Source organism: Colius striatus, chromosome Z (assembly GCF_028858725.1).
Source record: "Colius striatus isolate bColStr4 chromosome Z, bColStr4.1.hap1, whole genome shotgun sequence".
In the NCBI taxonomy this organism is placed as follows: Eukaryota; Metazoa; Chordata; class Aves; order Coliiformes; family Coliidae; genus Colius; species Colius striatus.
The window spans coordinates 36,564,162-36,574,638 of record NC_084790.1 but is presented as its reverse complement, the minus strand read 5'-3'; positions in this window follow the sequence as shown (position 1 = coordinate 36,574,638).

The following is a 10,477-nucleotide window of genomic DNA, read 5'->3' as shown; positions in this document are numbered from 1 at the left end:
CAGCTGAGGGATGTTGGACCATCCCCTCTGCCCCAAAAATGGCATCCCTCCACCAGTGGTCCCTCCCAGAGCCTGCTGCCAGGGAGGATTGCTCCTCACCATTCCCTCCCAAGGCTGCTTCACAATGTGCATGTTTTCTCTGGGTAGCGCTTGCCTCTCACAGTTTGTTTTTTAAGGGAGTTGCTAGAAAACTCTCCTGCTATGGTGGTTTTGGTTTTTGGTTTTTTTTTAATAACTATATCATGTCTGGTATAGTATTTCTATTTTCCCCTGAGGAAAGAAGCCAAAAGAAGTAGGAACAACAAATAATGTGTGGGAGAGTTTCTTTTCTTTCTTGGTCTTTTTTTTTTTTTTTTTTTTCTTTGTACCTCTGTTTAAAGCCTCCTTCAGTTTGGCTCCACTGCAACTACAATTCCCTTCTGTCGGATCCTTTTTTTTCCTGTTATATAGATGAATTGACTTAATTTGAGGTAATGAGCTTATTTGTGTTTAATACCCTGATATTTTCATATTTGCATCCTAAAAGCTCTGCTATTCTTCTTTTTTTTACCTTTTCACATTTCTTCTTTTTCTTTCTTTTTTGTTTTCCTTTCCTTCTTTCTTCTCCTTTGCTTTTCCTTCTTTCTTTTTTCTTTTTCTTGTTTCTATTTTCCTTCCTTTTTTCTTTTTTTTTTGTTTCTTTCTTCCATGTTTTCCTTTCTTCACTCTTATTTCCTTCTTTCCTTCCATTCTCCCTCTCTCTTTCTTTTGTCTTTATCTTCCTCTGTTTCTCTCCTTTTCTTGCTCTCACCTGTAATTCTTCTGAACAAAACTACCACAGAATCAAGCAAGTCATCTACAGCAATGAAGGAGATATCTCTGAGAAAACAGTAGCAATGAGCCATGTTTGCTCATTGCTTTCATCAGACATCTTGGCATAGAGCCACCTACTTATTGGGAGAGGGGTAACAAACGTACAGTGAGGAGAAATTTTGTTGGTTGTTGTTATTAGTGGCAAATTCATCTTGCTTGTCCCATGTTCCCACATGTTTTTAAACCATTATGGCATGTGGTTTCCAACCACAGATGAGAGATGGCTGAAGAAAAATACCGCATCTGTTCAAAAATCAAAAGTGAAGTGTTATCTTTTCCTGCTTTCTCTCTTTCTTTGGGCGAATGCAGAAGATATCAGCTTGTGCCTGGGGGCTGTGCCGCAGATCATTATCAGGCTCATGTTTTTCAGTCTCGCTCCTGTAAATACATAAAGACCTATGCTGATCCTCAGTGTAGCTGCCAGCAAATGCCCAGCAGTGATGCCCGCTCAGCCCTCCTGAGGTACTCTCCGCTGGGACCAGAAGGGTTGAAGGGTCCCTGAGAACTGCATCCCTCTAGCCGAGCCTTAGCCTTTTCCCCATGGTGCTTCTGCTCCAGGTGAACTCGCTGCCCAAGAGGAGCGTGAGGGGAAGTGAGGAAGGAAGCAACCCAGGTGAAGGCATCTTTACGGGCAGCCTTGACCCTGGGGGATTGTGCTGGGGCAATAGGAGGTCCCCATGCTTCCACCCTGCATCAGACAGACAGGAGCAGAATTTTCTGCTGAGGGTGGTTGACAGAAAAGAGTCATCTGGGACTGGAAATTGGTCACAAATCTGAAAGCACCGAAGCAACAACCTTGCATGTTCACTGGCTCAAGGCTTCTCTGTTTAAGAAAATGCATTTTCCTTGCAGGGTTGTGGAAGTAAGATATATCCGAATCTGTCTGTGTGCTGCTATAAGACATAAATCAGAGAGAGGGATCTTTCACTTTTCCTAAGCAAGTAAAAGTACCTGGTATTTATCACCCCTTTCTCTGGAATTAGATTGTCCCAAGGCAGTAAGGGGAGTCATATCGAGCATGCGTCATCTCACAAAACAAAATTTAATTTTAAGCTTCTCTCTTCACTTCTCCAGAAAACTGGTGTGGGACAAAGGGAAAAGCTAACAAACAAACATTCCTAGCACCTCACCACTCTGCACCCCCCAGACACACAGGGCACAGAAAATATAATGCTCTGTACGAGCTTCAAGAGGTTTTCACTTTGAAAAGTGGTCATGGTTTCCTCAGTCCTTGCTAGAACAAAGCTATTTAATAAATAGCAAGGCATTTATATGCTCCATCGCTCCATGTGTGTTTCACACATGTGCAGAAGTCTGGGGAGCACAAAGCTGATTTCAGAGGTGTTGGAAATCTCTCAAGCCAGATGAGCAATGTGGATATACTCCAGGCAAAGATCTGCTGCCCTAATCTGTACAAGATTGTGCATGCTTTCACTTTTTTGGGGTGTTTCTCAACTCCTTAAAAGATCACTAGAGGAAAAGAAAAAAATTATTCTATCAGGCAAGTAAAGGACAGGTTTTGTGATTTTTCATCCTGCTTTCATTCCCTCTCCCATCAGAAAACTTGGAGTCGTTATGTTCATGTTTTAAGCAAAACTCACAGTTCTCAGTTTCTTCCACCCTGAAGAGCCGCTATGTTTTTCACAGGCAGCTCTGTGCTCAGGAGCTTTTAAGGGTTTCTAATCCTGGAAGGCCATCTGACATCATCCTGCTTCTTGTCGGCTGATGTTTCATATAAGCCTCATATTTCCTTAGTGTTTTTCAGAGCCACCAATTACTGCAGCATTCTTATGTTTATGTTCTGGTTTTGTGATTTTTTTTTCCTTTCCCCTGATGCTTTCCTGGCTTGCATCCCAACAGGCTGCTCTCTCTTAAACGTGTTTTATGCCAAGGGTTGAGATGGACCAGTCTGTTACAAAAGAAGCAGCCAAAAAAATAAAAAAGAGTGGGAGGGAGGAGAGTAATTTTTTTTTCCCCTAATTCTCTTCATTGACTTCAGGCACCATGTGATCAGGAAGCCTGGCCTCTTTCCATTTCCCTTCCAGACTAGAGGGAAACATTGTGTAGCTATTACCCTGCCACCAGTGGGACGGCCTCTCGTGGCATTACGTAGGAGGATAAAAATAACCGGGATATTTAAGGCTGGTGGTGGAATCCCAGGGCAGGCAGAGCGTGGCTGGTCAGCCGCCGAGCAGTGCCGGCCCCAGCCCCAGCTGCACACGGGTGCCGGAGGAACACCCTGCTGCGTATGATGCAACTGTAAACATATGCCTGGCAGTGATGCTGGGACTGTTAGACTTTGGGGAGGCCTGGAGGGGAAAGGAAAGAAAAGGGGAAAAAAAGTAAAGAAGAAAAAAAGGGGGGGAGGAAAGGGTTAACTGGAGAGCTTTTTCTTCTAACTTGCGGGTATTTTCCAGACAGCCAGCTGCTATTGCAGGTATTTCACATGCTTGCTGCAGAGGCATCCGGAGAGTGAGTGAGAGACCCTCAGCAGGCTGGCTTCTGCAGATCTTGCTCACATACAACACACCTTTGTCCCACGGGCTTTTGTAGAGGATAGCTCCCAAGGAGAGACTGAGACAGCACCATATTCCCTTACAGTCTCATTAGAGTCTTTTCTCCAAATCACAAGTATGTCTGACAGCAATGCATGTTTTGTCTGTTGATTAAAAGTAATCAGATGAAAAGAGCAGCCAGATCACAAGGCTCAGGCCGAAATGGTAGCTTCTTTTATCTTTGCTTCTTTTGGGATTCGCAATTGTCAGGAATCTTTGGAGGTGATTTTTTCCCCCCTATTTGTTAAGCTTCTTTTCACACTAAACCTCTAAACTTTCCCAGGAGAAGTCCTGGACAGTGTCTGCTACAACTGCAGCTACAAGAAGAGGCCCACATTGTAAGCATAGCATTGCCAGCTCTTCTTCAAAACTGGTCTGACCTGAAAACCAGTGCAATTTCAGCTTTGCCTATTGGGGGCTAAGATGATGCAGGTGATAAAAAGTGGAAGACATCATGGATGGTCTGATTACCCCCATATTTTGGAGGAGAACCTCCTCACCACACCAGTACACATCATTGTCTGTCCCCTCTCCTTCAGTCAGGATTGTCACTAAGGCTTGAAAGTAGAGCAAAAGTGCCATAGGGGATATTTCTCCCTGAGGACCACCCTGTGCTGTGGCAGAACAGTGGATCTGTCAGTGGTGCCAACAGCTGCTGTTTTCCCTGCTGGAAGCTGAAGCCTTTGGGGAGCACCTTGCATTTCCATGGGCACTGGTATGTGACCCTGTGTCTTTTCAAAAGCTGCTCCTACTTAAACAGAAAAACACGGCACAGAACTAACCAGCTGGGAGCAAGGGGGTCTAACAGCTCTGTACTTTCTAGTCCCTGTTCCTTGAGTGCTGCCAAGGACCAGCTTCCACAAATGGCTTTCGTTACCTGACCACGGCAAAGCTGAGGCTCACAGCTCTGCTGCAAACCTCTGCCAAGGGGCTGGGAAATGACATGTTCTGGACAGATGGCAAATACCAGAGCAATCTGTTTTCCTGGTCTATTTCGAGAGCCTTCTAGTGAGAGAATATAAGGAAGGCTCTGTGACTTCTTTGTGAAGTAATGAGTGGCCTTCCCTCTTGCAAAGGGAAATCAGAGATTGCTCTTGACATTATTTCTGCTGCAAAGCTGTTAAATGTTAGCCAGAGGATAAAATTACTATCTTTGTTTTACCTTGGAATTTCCCCTTCCACAATCTGTAGGACCCAATGTAAAATGAATCCACAGTCTAGAGAAGCTGTGACATTTATTGGGCACAAACTTAAGATTTACTTATTGTTTATGCAATCATATGGGTTCATTTCAAGAAATTAAGAGGAGGAAAAAGGTTTAAGGGAGTATGTAAGGGGCTACACTTGCCTGGACTTCATGTTTGGTTTTGCAAGTGCTTATAGTTCTACTGTTACATGTTCTAAGTTCATTATTCCAAGTTGAGTGAAACAATGAAACCAAACAGAAAAACAGACTATTGAGAGGAACAGCTACACCTTCGGCCTCACAAGCAGCCCTCCATGTAAACACTTCTATAATAATTTGTATTTACAACACAGTATCTGAGAACCCCTCAGACCAAATGGACTTTGATCTTATAAACCTTTATTACACAGGGAGTTATTGTCCCCACTTCATATAAATATGGCCCTCTGCAGCAGGAAGAGCAAAGGCCCAATGCCCAATTATATGCTTAAAGTCCCTTCAGTTTTACTGGGAAAAAATAATTTTACAAGTCTAGGCATAAGTGGTGGAGCTGGGGTGTCACCTTGTCGGGCTACATGTCAGTCTACTCCCCTGCACCAGAGGAGTCTCTTGTGAGTCACTTTCACGTGCCCAAGTAGAAATCTGCTGGATGAGAGTCAATTCCTTCCTTCCTGCCTTCCTTGATGATTTTCCCAGAGAGGACAGGCAACAGCAGCATCAACTCTTCCTGCAAGAGGAGCAGGCTGAAACCTTCTTCATTTGGGAGAATCCATGGATGGCAGATGGGAAATTCAGCCTGGCTAGTGCAGCCATTTGGATTTAGGAATGTCTGCCATGGCACCCATGCCCTGAAGCAGTTTCCATCTTTTCTGGAAACTGGCTAAACCTCTGCGTTTGTCCAACCTCATAGAGCACTACTAAGGTTTCTGGGGCTTAATGAAGACTACAGCCTTGCTTGCATCACCAGGCTGGCTGCTCACAGCCATTTCAGGTGCTGGCAGCAGGGGAGCAGGGCATATGGCTGGGGAAATCTACATCTCCTTGGCTTCCCTGGCAGGAGCAGCAAGGCTGGCCTTGTAAAACCAGCTGATTAGTCCACCAGGACCGCTTGTCACCCTCCTCTGGTTCTGGAAACCATCATCTGGTGAACTTTCCTCCAGGTGGTTAAGGTGTCATCAGCCTCAGGCCCCCTCCCTTCTTGCTGCCGTGGGGTTAATGGGACCTGCACAAACTGTAGCACATGTGCCCACACTTAACAATCATCCCTTCATGGGATGAAGGGTTTCAGCCTTCCTGGAGGGAAAGGAACTGCTTAGGTGGGCCCAGCAGATGCAACAGATGGAATCTATGTGCACCAAGGTCCACCCAGGTGACAGTGAACTGTGCAGGGAAATCCATCCTTGGAGGCATCCAGCCTTTGTGCCAGTGCACATTTCCATCCACAGCAGTTTGGATAACCCACTTACTGTGGTATCAGTACATGAAGCCACTTGGCATTCAATAGTCTCAGCCCTGGGCTGCCACAGCCACGCAAAAAGGATTGCAAGCGGGCATGTGTGTTTGGGTGCTGTCATGTAGCCAAACCTTCTCTGCAGCAAACACAACCCAGAAAGTTTCACATGCTTTGGAGTATCCGAACAAAAGTTTCACACAAACTTAATTGGTCCCAGATTTTTAACTCTAAGAAGACACTGTAATGCTTCAAAAAGAGTTATTTCTTATTGACCATTTCCCACTGATACATTTTCCAATTGGTGCTTCCATCACACCTTTTCTAAATGAACAAGAACTCCAAAACCCTCAAAGTTTAGGCCATTTCTCTTCTCTTTCACAGGTAGTTTGTCATGTTGTTATAATGACATTTCAAAGCTCAAGCTTCTGCAGTTTTCTTTTTCTGGTGTTGTTTTTCATCCAGTAGCCACTGCAGCCTATTACAAACCAAAGTCACCCATCTAGAGGTAACACACCTCTCTTGTCCCTCTCAGGAGTCCTGGTCTGCTGCTGAAAGATAAAAGTGAATCCTGTTGTATCACGTGAATGTGTATGGCAGTGTAACAGGGACTGCATTTATTTTTATCCTGATACAGCAAATATCAAGACATCTAGCTTCTCTACAATTGATAACCTTGGTCATAACAGTTAACTTCTGTGATTTGCTTTTGGTTGTGTTTGCAGCCATCTCTGGTCTGCAGACTCTGTGAGACAGGTTTCCCTCATAGTCTCTTTCACTCTGGATATGCACCAGCACAAGAGAGTAAAATCCCATGTCAGAACCTTCTATTGTCATGGCCGGCCATTACAGTTTGGAGCTGAGGGTCAGCTGCCTAGCAGGCTAAGGAAGCACCCCTTGTTACAGTATGGGGAAGCCTCTGCTCCCTCTCAGTCTTTTTTAAAAGCATTTGTGTCTTGAGGACGTCAGGTTTTCTCTACCCTACTGACACCGCTGTGATTTCGCCCTTTATAGAAGCCTCATGCCTAAAGGCAAGGCCTTTTGGAGAAAGAACTGTTCTTTGGCATAAAAGACAGCTGCTGTGCTCAGTTGTCCATAATACTTTCAAGCTGAAGGCAGCCTAAAACCACATCTAGCCATTTCACAGTGTTTCACTCCCTAAAGGTGGCAAGCGAGCAGAGAAAACTCCCAGCCCTTGCACATCCATACCCTCTTTGGAACTGCTTTCAACCGCTATAAATTTTAAAAAAAAGGTACGGTCTTGAGCTGAACTCAATTACCCGACCTCCATTGAATAGGGCAGAGCTAGGATAATTTACACCAGATGAGCATCTGCCCTCAACATATGTTAGATTTTGGTTCAACAAGATGGTCTCATTTTGCTTTGGGGGAGGAGCCATTGGAGGGGAGAGTTAGCTTTGCTCATGTCTAGGAACAATGGGCTGCAAAATCCCCAAGAATGAGGAGGTAAATAAGGAAAAGAAAGCATTTGGCTATTAGGCCTTCTTATTTCCAGTGATTAGGGTGGGAAAGAGCAGACCGTGTGGGAAACAGGCTTCCCTACACCCATTTTGGCAGCTTTTGATTGGCCCCTGACCAGACATTTATTAAAACATAAGTTGCGGTCTCACTAAAGAACAATACAAAACCTACCAAATGTTAATGTATTCAATCTGTTCCTGCTGAGATTTCTGCCTTCCGACCTCCCTGATTATTAGGGAGGAAGGCGGGAGGAGGAGAAAGAGGGAAAAAAAAAAAAAGAGTGCGTATTCCCAGCCTCAGCTGACAGATCCACTGTAGCCTCCTGGAGTTTTGTAATTAGAACAAAGGGTCCTCAGAACAGGAACTATAACTCATTTTGAGTGTTTGTACATTTTAACTCAGCCCAGGTTAGGCATCCAAGCAAACCCAAAGCACTTACAGAAGGAGTTTGAGCCCTAGAAAAAAAACTCCAAAGGAGGATTAACAGCCTTCAAAAGAGGGTAGTGGATCACATCTGATACTTTTAAAAAGAAAATAAATAAATTTAATGTAGTTAAGATTGTTTTCCTCAGTAAGCCAGAGGAAAAGTTCTGCTGCAAACACTTGTCAAACAGGTCTAGAATAATCTGAACTTCAGCAACAGGAGCAAGAAATGGGGAGAAAATAAATACTTTGGCAAGAGAAAACCCCAGGGCAGGATATGTGATGGAGCTTTTGAATGTTGACAGGGGTGGGAGGAGTTTTAACCCACCTCTTTTGCTGAAGTTTATGAGGGCTGTGCATCCCAAGCCAGTACCAGAATAGGTTTTGTGGTTCAGCTTCCTCAAACACCTGAACCTGCCACAGTGGAAAACCAGAGAGGCTGGGACCTTCCCTCTGTCAGCAGCCAGCTTCCACACATCCAGCCACATCACCGTCCTCATCCCTGCATCCCTTGGAGAGATCCCTCCAGAAAAACTTTGTCTGGGTGTTGTCTGGAGCGGGCTGGCTGCCTGGCAGTGAGCCCGCACCATGCCAGGGTATGTGCTGACAATTAAATAACATAGACCATCATGACAAGTGCTTGAGCCCTCACTGGGGCTCCCCTTGGGTTTGTCAGTATGGACACATGCAGCACCACCAGCTGCAAGCAGCCTTTCCATAGGGAGGAGCCAGAACACACAATGAGAAAAGTGTATTTGTAAGCAGTGTCTCTGGAAAGAGCCTGGGACTCTTTTCTCTAAGGTTAACAGTCACTGCTTGAGAAGAGCAATGCTTCTGGAGATCGTGCAGGTGATATGGCTGCTGTGAGTCATCCAGATCCACAAAAAAATAGCCTGCTTTTGGGTGAGATTTTCACATCTGTTCTTCTCTGCTTTAAAATCAATTCCACTAAGACAAAGCTTAGACAGCACTGGGCACTTTCAGAAAGCTCTTCCATCACTTCACGAGCACCAGCTGCAGCAACGACTTCCTTGCATGGAGAGCACACCTATGATAGAGAACATGTATGACTCAGGCCCACCTCTGTTTTATTATGAAGAACTACTTTTACTTTTGGTTGGGGCTTTTTAAAATAAAGGCATTTGTTGAGGCAGATATTACTGAAAACATTTTCTATAAACAAATCTGTGCTGTGGAGGAAGAAGCTGAGCTGAAGGCACGCAGAGTGTCAGTACTGGAAGCCATGTAAGCTCTGCAGAGGGGTCCAGAGTGTTCCTCTAACTTTTAATTGGGAAAACTTTCCCAGTTCAATTGGTCAGGTGCCTTGTTTATGACATCTTTCCATGAGCGCTGGGGACTTTCAAGCTCATAGAATCATAGAATCACAGAATGGCAGGGGTTGGAAGGGACCTTTAGAGATCAGGCTGTGGTCCTTCCTGCTACATGCAAATAATTTCATAGCAAGAGGAAACAACTGGGAACAGACGCTTTGGTGGTTCATCTGCTCCTCCCTGACTCATGTATATCTGTTTCAAGCACTTTTTCAGACTGAGGTCATAGTGCTTTTTGATCACTGAGGAACAGTAGGTAGAAAGAGCTGACTGGTATAATTGCAGCTAGCCTTTGCTGAACAGATCCCAAAACCCAGCCTCCTGGCAGAAAAACTTATAGGCACATATATCCCAGTCCAAATGACCATTTTCCTGTGCTCCCAGGGAAGTGCAAGCCGAGTGTCACTTTTTCTGTAGGAGCCAGCCTTTTAGGAGCTATTGAGGAAGAAACCAGATAAGTGTCTTGCCTGTGAATAATGGCAGAGACATGGTAATAACTGTAAAAAAACAGACAAAGCACACAAGTCCTTCACGACATCCAGTGAGCAGGTACTAACAATGGAAGTGTTGCCTTCCTACAATAAAGATGGGGTAGACACAGCCTGCCCACTGCAAGGACTCAGGCAGGTAGATTACCTGTGAGCACTGTGAGCTAACTCCTTGATGAAAAACCAAAACTGAGACATGTCTTACAGGCAACCAGCCCTTTGTAGGACCACCTCCCTGCTGCTGTGCCAGCCCACATGGTAAGTACCTCCCCTGGAATCATGGGAGAGAGTTAAAAGTGCTCTCTCTGGTGTGGCTATGGTCCCAACTGGTCTCAAAGTACTTACTAGCAAAGGCTGCACTCACCTGGCCATGCATGTTAGTGCCTAGTGGCCACAGACTTGGTGGTCCTCCTCCTCCTCCTCATGGGAGGAGTGCACAGTCTTGCATCTGCACGGATGAAGCCCATAAGCATGGTCAAGGTTTTGTGCGCTTTCAGAGCCAGGCAATTTTGAGCTATAACAACTGATAAGAGGTTTTCTCTTCATCCACCCCATCAGCAAGGAAAAACATGATCATCTGGAGATGCCATTCTTTGGTTACCAAAGTTGGCCAGACAGCCACCAGGATAAGTCCTTGCTTATTTTTAGGATCACGACTACTGGTTGATCATAGGCAGTCATGCTGTAGCACCTGGACCGCCCTCAGCTGC